The sequence below is a fragment of the Pan paniscus genome, chromosome 2, assembly GCF_029289425.2.
Source record: "Pan paniscus chromosome 2, NHGRI_mPanPan1-v2.0_pri, whole genome shotgun sequence".
Classification (NCBI taxonomy): domain Eukaryota; kingdom Metazoa; phylum Chordata; class Mammalia; order Primates; family Hominidae; genus Pan; species Pan paniscus.
In genome coordinates, this window is record NC_085926.1 from 77136971 (window position 1) to 77148626 (window position 11656).

At 35.5% G+C, this 11656-nt stretch overlaps 1 protein-coding gene across 24 annotated transcripts in view; it reads left to right on the forward strand.

Moving 5' to 3' along the window:
- ROBO2 (roundabout guidance receptor 2) overlaps positions 1-11656 on the forward strand; it is a 1748609-nt gene that overhangs the window by 1095368 nt on the left and 641585 nt on the right. The gene's annotated exons all lie outside the window — the stretch shown is intronic.

The window sequence follows — 11656 nt, forward strand, 5'->3', positions numbered from 1 at the left end:
AAAGTTACATACCACACTTTGATGGGAAGGGGTCCTGAGACTTCTTTAGTCCCTAAAATAAGGGACCAAATATGAGAAAACATGAGACCCATGGGAGTTATGTGTTTTCAGTCTTAGGATATTTATCTCCAAATACCCATGCAGTTCCTGTCAACCATTCTATAGAAGCTATCTGTACCCATGTAGTACTATATATTTTTTTAACTTTAGCTTTTGTAAAAAAAAAAAAAAAAAATTGTAAGAATATTTAAAGCTCTACTCTTCTAAATGACAGCTACACATCAGTTACCATTACTGAAATATGTCTCTGAAGAAGACTTAATGCCACCCTGGTAAAAATAGCAGTGGGTTATTGAGGATCACACATTCTGAGTTCTCACTCTGTAATTTGGTGAGAAAAAAAACAAAGATGTGCTTTTTTTGTTTTGTTTTGTTTTTTTTTTAAAGCTGGTAAATGAGTGCACAAGGCTATCTGCATATATTGTTAAATGTTAGCTTTGAACAACCCTGTTCAAGAAAAGGAGAAAATATCTTTTACTTGCTGTGCCATGTATCCAACAACAATCAAAACTAGGAATTTAGACTTGTTCCATTAGTAACATACTTTAGCTACATTAATGATCACATAGGACTTTGTGTACTGGCTTGTGAACTTGATTATTTCTAATGCTGTTTCTACGGGAAAGCACATGTTGAGTCCTCACATACAAACTTTAAACTTTTTTACTGCATTGGGAAAGTTGGAAACTGCTTTTATTGGTTACTCTTTTCTTTGCTAATTATAAGTGATTGACTCTGAAATGATTGCAATGAGCAAACAGAATAACAACAGTGTAATAATAATAAAACATTTGTTTCTCATTTTCTCTGAAATCATAATCAGAAGAATGGTTAATGACTGATTCAAGATAGCAAGTAAGAAATTCTTATTTGTTTTTTTAGCAAATCTTTACTGAAGGCATATTAGGCTCCAGATAGTGTGCAAAGCTCTATAGACACAGTGCTTAAAAATAGGTGAACAAGATACCTGTTCTTGGAGAAATTACAGTTTTATGAAATTATATCTTGAGTTCTCCTGGAAAAATGTATGTTAATATTTTGGGCTTACCCTCCCATAAACCACAGATGTGCTAGAATCTTCTGCATTTCACCAACAACTAAATGAAATGTTACAAGAAGCAATATAATAAAAACATATCAAAGTTGGAAAAACCTTATGTTAATATTGTTACTTTTTTCATTAATTTGGAATTAGGAGTAATTTGAGCATAGATTTACTTTTTTTTTTCTTTTTTATTATACTTTAAGTTCTAGGGTACATGTGCACAACGTGCAGGTTTGTTACATAGGTATACATGTCCCATGCTGGTTTGCTGCACCCATCAACTTGTCGTTTACATTAGGTATTTCTCCTAATGCTATCCCTGCCCAAGCCCCCCACCCCCCAACAGGCCCCAGTGTGTGATGTCCCCCTTCCTGTGTCCAAGTGTTCTCATTGTTCAATTCCCACCTATGAGTGAGAACATGCGGTGTTTGGTTTTCTGTCTTTGTGATAGTTTGCTGAGAATGATGGTTTCCAGCTTCATCCATGACCCTACAAAGGACATTAACTCATCCTTTTTTGTGGCTGCATAGTATTCCATGGTGTATATGTGCCACATTTTCTTAATCCAGTCTATCATTGATGGACATTTGGGTTGGTTCCAAGTCTTTGCTATTGTGAATAGTGCCGCAATAAACATACGTGTGCATGTGTCTTTATAGCAGCATGTTTTATAATCCTTTGAGTATATACCCAGTAATGGGATGGCTGGGTCAAATGGTATTTCTAGTTCTAGATCGCTGAGGAATCGCCACACTGACTTCCACAATGGTTGAACTAGTTTACAGTCCCACCAACAGTGTAAAAGTGTTCCTATTTCTCCACATCCTCTCTAGCACCTGTTCTTTCCTGACTTTTTAATGATCGCCATTCTAACTGGTATGAGATGGTATCTCATTGCGGTTTTGATTTGCATTTCTCTGATGGCCAGTGGTGATGAGCATTTTTTCATGTGTCTTTTGGCTGCATAAATGTCTTCTTTCAAGAAGTGTCTGTTCATACCCTTTGCCCACTTTTTGATGGGGTTGTTTGTTTTTTTCTTGTAAATTTGTTTGAGTTCGTTGTAGATTCTGGATGTTAGCCCTTTGTCAGATGAGTAGGTTGCAAACATTTTCTCCCATTCTGTAGGTTGCCTGTTCACTCTGATGGTAGTTTCTTTTGCTGTGCAGAAGCTCTTTAGTTTAATTAGATCCCATTTGTCAATTTTGGCTTTTGTTGCCATTGCTTTTGGTGTTTTAGACATGAAGTCCTTTCCCATGCCTATGTCCTGAATGGTATTGCCTAGGTTTTCTTTTAGGGATTTTATGGTTTTAGGTCTAACATTTAAGTCTTTAATCCATCTTGAATTAATTTTTTTATAAGGTGTAAGGAAGGGATCCAGTTTCAGCTTTCTACATATGGCTAGCCAGTTTTCCCAGCACCATTTATTAAACAGGGAATCCTTTCCCCATTGCTTGTTTTTGTCAGGTTTGTCAAAGATCAGATAGTTGCAGACATGTGGCATTATTTCTGAGGGCTCTGTTCTGTTCCATTGGTCTATATCTCTGTTTTGGTACCAGTACCATGCTGTTTTGGTTACTGTAGCCTTGTAGTATTGTTTGAAGTCAGGTAGCTCGATGCCTCCAGCTTTGTTCTTTTGGCTTAGGATTGACTTGGCAGTGTGGGCTCTTTTTTGGTTCCATATGAACTTTAAAGTAGTTTTTTCCAATTCTGTGAAGAAAGTCATTGGTAGCTTGATGGGGATGGCATTGAATCTATAAATTACCTTGGATGGTATGGCTATTTTCACAGTATTGATTCTTCCTACCCATGAGCATGGAATGTTCTTCCATTTGTTTGTATCCTCTTTTATTTCATTGAGCAGTGGTTTGTCCCATCAGCCATTTTAAATTCAAACTGAACTTCTTTTAATGTCGAGTACATTCTTACCAAGTATTTTCATTCTAAACTATGGTGGATTTTGAAAGAGAGTTTAACAAAGTAAACTAGTCCTTCCTTATTTTATTCTACTAATTGTGCAAAATTATTCTATTTTGGTGGCTTCTGGGTCTGATGTTACTGTATGATTAAGTAAAGCATTGCTGACAGTGTCCCCTATCATTATTAACTGATACACAATCTAATATGTGTCTGCCAGTTTGTCTGCCCCAGTATTACAGATCTGCTTATTGTCTTCTTGTGTATAAGTTAATGAGATGAGTAAAAAGAAGTATTAAGACATAATTAGTGTGTGCTAGATATTTAATTTGTATCCCTTCTTCTGCTTATTCTGAGATAAATTATTTCAGTATTTTAAAATCCCATAGTTATATGCTACTCCATATTTTACAGAAAGTTTTGTTTTAGGTAGTATTAAATAGAAATAATTGTTTTTGTTTTTAGTATGCATGAAAAACACAAATTACAACATTTTAATCTATATTGCTCACTTTAATCAATACTTTTTATATATGTGACCATATGTGTTAAAGCATTTTAAATTGATCTGACAGTAGATGGATATTTGATCTGATAGTAGATGGATAATGTTATACCTTACAATGAATTTCTATTTCTCCTATTATTATATTTCTCCTGTTGAGTGATAGTGCTTATTGAACAGTATAATATGTGAAGTCAGTTGTGGGGTCTAATGTTCTTTTACATTTTTATCAATGACTCTGCTCACTAATTGACAGCATGATCCTTCCGGATGATGCTAAATTAGAAGAGTTCCCTAATATCTTCGAACACATGGGCAAAGTCTGAAATGGTTTTCAAAGATTAGAGAAGAGTTTTATGAAAGCAATGTAGTTATTATGTGACAAGTGAAAAGAAATACCAATAGTGTAAAAAGTAAGAGAAAGACCAGATCAAGAGTGACATGAGAGAGAAGATTGTATAATTTGAGCTTCTGATGTCTCAGTTTTACATAATGTATCCTCACTGGGCATATCACTTAGTTTTTGCTGCATAAGTATTGACAACAAAACTTAGTGGCTTAAAACAAAACGATTTTATTTTGCTTACGAAGCTGTGGATCTGCAGTTTGGTTGTTCTGATCTAGGCAGGGCTTGCTGTTGTATGGCAGCAGTTGCCATGTCAGCTGGGAAATGGCCCAAAATGACCTCAGAGGGAGGGCTTAGCTCAGCCCCATATGCTTTCCCATCATCTAGGAAACTAGCCAGGGCTTGTTCACATTGTGGTGCAGGATTCCAACAGGGAGCACAAAAGAATGTAAATCCTCTTGAGTCATGGGCTCAGAACAGTTCAACATCACTTGCACTGTATTCTATTGACCAAAGCAAGCCACAAGACCTGCTCAGAATCCAGGGTGGAGAGATTCTTTCTCTTCATGGAAGATTCTTCAATGTACTGTGGTCAGTTTTACAACCTGACACAGTAAATAGTTATTATACTGGCCTACATGTTAGGGAGCATTGATTGTTGCTTATTTTTGGAGGACAAATTGATTGATACTTGCGTTCATCTATTATAATAGATAATGGAGATAAGGACATATCACAGATACTAAAGATGAGAAGAACATTGAAAAGAAAATAAAAGCTAGATTGTGTAAAACATTAACCCAAGAAAGAGAGGGAGAAAGAGAGAAGTTGAAAGTATTTTCAAGAAATCTGGACCAAAAATTTAAAGACAAAGGTCCTAGTCTCAGGTCATATTCACAATGTTTAACATAATACTTTATAGAATTTCAAGAAACTTCCACATACATTTAATCCTTACATGACAAAAATAACATACGTGTTATACTCATAATAGTAAGACAAATATTATTACTCAACAATTTATAGCTATGGAAACTGAGGCTCATAACATACCGTGTGTAATAGTTACTTTACACATAATGGTATTTCCTTTTAGGGAAAAAGTTATACAGGCAATTGAGTACAAAAACCCTTCACATCGTGATATTCTCAAGTGAGTGCACAACTAGCCTATGACTAATTTTCACGCCTGGGGGAGTTTGGTGATTGATGAAGCCTATGTGCTGGCAATTCTCTGGAAAGGTTGAATTAAGTCCACCTTCTCACACACACCGCAGACAGGCTTGCCAAGTATATTGAGTGTGTAAGCCTGATCATAGGAAACATTTTTATTTGCTTAGTAAAACACTTTTTAATGGATCTTAATATTCATATCTACTTACTGAAGCAGACCCAGCAAGACTTCAACTTAGAAGTATTTAATTAACTATAGCTCAAATTAATATTTATATACAAAATCAATGAAACTGCATTAATGTTCATACTGGCTTTCTCCCAAATTAGTCCAAATCCACAGGTCTTCTGTGCTGTGTATTCAGACTTTCTGCTTGGAGTGATGATGTGCTTACAGAATACATTTTCAATTATCTACTGAGAGAAGAGAAGTTTTCCTTTTTTTTTTAACTGTAAAATGAGTAATGATCTTGAACACCTATTAATAAGTAAATAGATTGTGGAATGAACTCTTGTTTCTTTACTCAGACTCAGGATTAGTACCGTCACCTACAGCCTGGGTGGTTTAGAATCTGACCATAGGTAAGAGAGGGCACTCAAGGTTATTACAAAATAAAAGCGATAACCCCCTTGTAGATAGGTAACTGGGGTTACCTATAAATCCCTTGCTCCAGATAATAGTTTCCTTTACCTTGAAGAGAAAAATGTCCAACATGCCTGCTGTTATTTACACTGTTTTTTGAACCTATGTCTTTACAACAGAACAGAGTCAAATGCTTTTGGTGTAGGACTCCTTGTTAAAATAACATTACACAGTTTAGAAATGTCAATCGTGTTTTATCCCCTGGAGAAACTGTATTCCAGCTAATGGTATTCATTCTAGTCATAATTACAGAAATTTCAGTTCTTGACTAAATACAGAAAAGACCCACAATTTAGCAAGAAATGTGTGTCAAGACTGATAACATGCATGAGGAAGGAGCCCTTGGGATTTGTATAAAATACATTTTTCAAGAGTTGTATGCTTTCTACCACTGTTGAGGCTCCTAAGGCAGGCCTTACTCCGCCGTGCTGATTTTCATCTTTGTAAGTAGGTACTTTCCAATTTAGTATAGAAACATATATACCTTTGTGTTCTTTGTCTGTTTCATGTGTTGTTTTTCTTAAAAATTGGTAAAGTTGAAGATATGGATAAATTTTCATTGCTTTTGTATCCTCCTGCAACTAGCACAATACATGATACATAGCAGGTGTTCACCACATGCTTCCTGGTAAATTTCTGGCTCTCTGCACTCTTTTGCTCCCAACATTTCCAGAGTTATTTTGTTCCTCCTTTATATTACACTTCAACCTGAGTCGAGATGGCCTGATTAATGTCCAGAGAGAAAAGGAAAAAAGAATCAGGTCCTGATTTTGGCCAAAAATACTCCCCAAGACCTGTAAGAACCTTCCCCTTGGAAATAGACCACTGAGGAAGTTATTTCGCTCATGTGCTGTGATCAGATGTACATGGACTCTATAAACCTGAGTGATTCCCGTATATCTGCACATATACCTGGTAGGTCAGTGAAGGTCTTTGGGTCCTATAAGAATCATTAAAACAGCAAATATTAACTGCTAAGCACCCAATAGATCCACACCCTGCCTCCAGAGCTTCCCCTTTGCCAGCCTCTCAGTCTGGATGCTTCTCCCTCAGTTTATCTCCTTATTCAAGGCCCTGCATCTCCTGTTAAGTTCCAACTAGTCTAAGCATCTGCTACTTATTTCAGGCAGAGTGATTATTCCTTCTTCTGAACTTTCTCAATATTTATGTTTACAAACACACATTAGAAACTTATTTATAGGTAGCTGGCATTTTCATGACGTTTTTTTCTAAGCATGGCTTCTTCAAATGTCTTAAAAATCCCTGAAGACAGAGATAGTGTCTTACATGTCTTTGTGTGCAAAGTTCCTAAGACAGAGCTTTGAATCTAGCAAGTACTTGGTAAACATTTTGAATGATAATACCTATTGAAGAAAGTTATTTTGAATATAAGAAAGTGGAATGGGGGTAGAAATGCATATATAAACTGATAGTAAAATAAATAAAAAATACCTTTCACATCTAAAGTGCTTTTTAGTTTAAAAGTGTGTTCACAGATGCTACCTCATTTGTTACACACATTTATACAATCTGAATAATAAAATGCTTTAGATACAGAGGTAATTTCCAAAACATGACATGACATGCTATGAGTCTTAACACATCCAGTTTAGCACCATATATTTAAGAGCCACGGTGACGTTTTTCAAGTTTACCCAACAGCCATCATTTGCGTGCCTGCTAAATTTCTAGATACAAGCACCAACTCTAAAATGGTGAATGTTGGTTTCACCTAAGAACAAAGAAGCAACAGTATAGTTCCACTTCTTTCTCCCTCTAAAATTATGTTGCATAAATGAAATCTGATACTGTACTTTGAGGAAAATAGGGCAGGAGCAGAGCTATTACTTTAAAGCAGACGCATTTTCAAGGAGAAATCCAAATTGGAATGTCAGCTAATGCCAGTAGTATCAGAGTTTTGGCTACAAAACCATCAGTTTACGGACTTATTAACAGTTCATAAAATGTGTGGCATTCTTCTGGTTCTTGTCACTGGTCAACATATGCTCTAAATTTACAACAGACTGAAACACCATTTCATCGGTATTAAAAATAGTTGTATCACAATAGAAATATCACAAACCACAGCAGAAATATGATGCTTATTCAAAGAACAGCAGATCTTTTCACATATGGTCAGTGATGGACAACTCTGCCAACACATGAACAGGGGGGTTTGAGAGGGGATTTTGAAGGGGGATTTCTAAATGATGAAAATTGTAACTTCTCCATTTCATAAACATCATCCTGTTTCAAATCTATGATTCTTCTAGACTAGAATTCCAAATGGGCTAATGGTGCCAAGATTCTCTATGTGTGGGCAAGCTCTTCCTCATAATATCAAACTCAAACAGTAATGACATCATGAACATCCTTCTAATCCTTAATAAGCTAACAATTCTAGAACTATACATGAAGTTGTTCTTTTCTTTTTGCTCCAAAAAACTTTCTGCTTAATACATTCTGTTGCACATGTGTGTGACCATCTGCTTAGAATGTGAGCTGATCAATGTGAAGGATCCTATCTTCTTTTATGTGTTTCCTCACTATTCACTGATTTTCACAAGGCACCTAGCAAAAACTAGCCCAAATCAGGAATTAATAACTAATTTTTAAATAAAAGCATTTTTAAGTTTACTATATTATTGGAGAGAGTATGGTAATATACTTGTAGAAATGTGTGTGAATCTTGTATTACTGATTATCATGCATGAATTTACCTTTTAAAATAAATTTAACCTTTCAGTCACATTAACATTTATAGTACTAAATTTATGAGTGTTCAAATTAATAATTTATTTGTCCCTAGATTATCTCTTTCATGTTCTAGAAATGGCCCTTATAGCCTATATTATGGGACTTGATGACAAATTAATTCTAAATTTATTAATGTTATTAGTGTATATCTTAACTTATATACCACATAAAATGTTTATTTCTCTAAAAATTTATAATGCTTATATATATTCAAAATTTAAATCTTAAGGATGACTCTGGCTATATTTAAGGGTGTGACTTATATTGATAATACATTATTTTGTATTAAAATATTCTTCATATTTTATCATGATCTATTTTATAATCACAGATCATTTGAAATTATAAAATTAATACTTTAGTAAAGTAGCTTAAAAGTATTCAAAAATCCGATAACTATTAGAATAAAAACATAGTCATGATTCTACTTATAGTTTAGTATTAAAAAGTGACATCTTTAGTTCCTAAGAAGCTCTAATACACAAATATAATAATTCATTTAAGCTTTGAAATTTTTAATCTTGTCTAAACACTGGCAAATAATTTCAATTTGGATTTTAGTCTTCAATGATATCTTTTTGTCTCAGTCTCTAAATCTCACCCATAGATAATTATTAATTTAGTTGTGGTTTATGTTACCTTTTTATGTTTTCCTTTTTGATCTGGCACACCCATGAAAGTCAAGGAAATAATACAATAATATTTACTTAGTCTATGTTCAGAATACATATTAAAGAAAGAGGCAAATACCTACTCAAACATTCATGTATAATGACAACATCAAAGCATTCTGATGACTGACCATATGTCTAGAAATACACTGTAATTAAGGTAGATCAGAAATCTCCCTAAGAGTCTTTCATAGTTTAACCACAAGGAAAAATAAAAGGAGAAATCAAGCTATCTCTTGAACGTTTTGATTATATTATTCTCTAGTTTTTATCTCTATACAGTTTCTAATATTTTTCTATACACATTTGTGAATATAGTCAATGCATAATAAATATTCTTTGTTATGTAGCACCTTTGTAGTTCCTTAAACTACTTGGAAGCAATAACCTTCATGAAATAAGAATCAGCACATTACTTTACAGTTCTGAAAGCATACTTGATAATTACTGTCCCTATAGCTGCAGAAAATATGGGACCAAGACACCTCCATATCCAGGAAGAATTCAGAATAGGCAATAAGATAGGAAATTTCTTTCAGAGGAACACTTTAGTGATATCACCTAGCTCATAGTGCTGTGAGGCTAAAGAAGATAGTACATATAAACTGGTTTGAAAAGTGTGTTGTACATACTCAATGCTCAACACAAGAACAATTATAATCACCATTAGTCTTTGTTTTTTTCCCATGCCTTTCTTCACAGCCACTTCTCTACTCAGTTTAGACTGACTGCAGGATAGACTTTCCAGACATGGAGAATTTTTTCTTTGTTTGTTTGTTTTTTGAGACAGAGTCTCACTCTGTCACTCAGGCTGGAGTGCAATGGTGCGATATTGGCTCACTGCAAGCTCCGCCTCCCGGGTTCAAGCGATTCTCCTACCTCAGCCTCCCATTGCAAGCGCCTGCCACCACACCCGGCTAATTTTTGTATTTTTAGTAAAGACAGAGTTTTGCCATGTTGACCAGGCTGGTCTCGAACTCCTGACCTCAGGTGATCCACCTGACTCGGCCAAGTTCTGGGATTACTGGCTTGAGCCACCACGCCCAGCCGACATGGAGGTTCTTTAATCAGATCCAGTGAATATTTTCTGGAAAAGTTGTGAGATGCATGTTTTCTCTCTCTGCCTGGGATTTATCTAGTTGGATGCTCTAATAGAGGCATTTATTATGAATGTGGCAGTCTCAGAATATATAATCAAACTTAAAGCATGTTTTTATACAGAAATATATGCTCACTTCTTTGATTTTGTTTCAGTTGATAAATCAGTTTTTAAAAACTTTGAAAATCTTAAAGTCTTATCTGAATCAAAGATAATTAACTTTTAGTGCCTTTATAATAAAGGTCTATATCATAAACTCTGGTTACATCAATAACAGAAATATTTTGTTGTCCTGTTAAACTTTTTAGAAATCTCAGGATTTAATAATTATTGACACTAATTAAATCTTCATAGCTCTTTTGGTTGCTTTCTCAAATACAGGAATAGATTTTGTGGCTTGTAATCCTGCCAACAGTATGAAAAGAAGAAAGAGGTATAAAGAAAATCCATAGGCAACAATGGCTTCCGCTTTTAGTTCTTTGTTGCTTGCTGGCAACTAGTTGAGTAATAGTTCAGGATTGGAAGTAGAAGGAGAGACTGCAACTGAAGCCATGCCTACTCCCACATTTTACTCCGTGTGAAAATAGAAACCCTGTTAGGTCAGTCACTTGCCTGAAGCTATACAACGTCCATGGTATTTCTAACTTACCCAGGAAAGCAATCTAAACCAAATGTCTAAATTCACTTGAAAGCTGCTTATCATCAAAGTTCCCATTCATGCTTTTGGGACCAAAACGATTATTGAGAGATGTGTAGCAGAGTCAGAAGGAAGCCCCATTACAGCATAGGCATTTCGCTTTCAGTAAAATGTTTCGGTGCTGATATTTGTTTTCTCAAATATTTTTCAGGCAGTTTTCTAAAATAATGTCATGATGATGACATAAACCATTCCTTCTATAAAGTTAGACTCCATCCGCCTTAGCAGCTTCACCGGGCTTCTCATGCAGTCCCCATCTTAGACATTTCAGACACAGTATTCCCCAGAATTACCACGCCTCGCTAGGTGTCCAAGGAAGAAAATGTGGTCATGGGTTCTTAGTTTCTGTTTCTGATTGGGCCAGTAAAGTCCTTTTCTCATCCCTCTTCTACACTTATCACTAGAGACAGAAACGAAAAACTATGGCTTCGGGCTGCTAAAAGCCTAAAACAATACAGAACAGAACAACAACAACAAAATAAGACAGTTTGGACACGCTTGGCAGGCTTTTCCCTTTACCTACGCTTTTCTTCCCACCGCTCAGACCTTGTCAAACCTCTCCCCATTCAAATGGCACCACCACTGAAAAGCTTTTCCTGATGGCCGCCGCCTTGTTGTGGTGCGCCAGGTGCTGCATTTTAAGTATCTGAAAACACAGTTTGCCTCCAGCTACCTTGGGAGTTTTTTACCCAGGTCTTTACATTTGTAATGACGAGCACCAAGCACAGTTTTTGGAACAGATTTGA